Below are 467 nucleotides of genomic sequence, written 5' to 3' on the forward strand. Positions count from 1 at the left end.
TAATGAAAAGGACATCTTTTTTGGATGTTAGTTCTAGAAGGTCTTGTAGGTCTTCATAGAACTGTTCAACTTCAGCTTCTTCGCATTACTGGTCAGGGCATAGACTTGGATTACCGTGATATTGAATGGTTTGCCTTGGAAATCAATAGAGATCATTCTGTCATTTTTGAGACTGCATCCAAGTACTGCATTTCTGACTCTTTTGTTGACTATGATGGCTACTCCATTTCTTCTAAGGGATTCCTGCCCACAGTAGTAGATATAATGGTCATCTGAGTTAAATTCACGCATTCCAGTCCATTTTAATTGATTCCTAAAATGTAGATGTTCACTCTTGCTGTCTCCTGTTTGACCACTTCCAATTTGCCTTGATTCATGGACCTAACATTCCAGGTTCCTATGCAATATTCCTCTTTACAGCATTGGACCTTGCTTCCATCACCAGTCACATCCACAACTGGGTGTTG

Source organism: Bison bison, unplaced genomic scaffold (genome assembly GCF_000754665.1).
Source record: "Bison bison bison isolate TAMUID 2011002044 unplaced genomic scaffold, Bison_UMD1.0 scf7180017864134, whole genome shotgun sequence".
Lineage (NCBI taxonomy): Eukaryota > Metazoa > Chordata > Mammalia > Artiodactyla > Bovidae > Bison > Bison bison.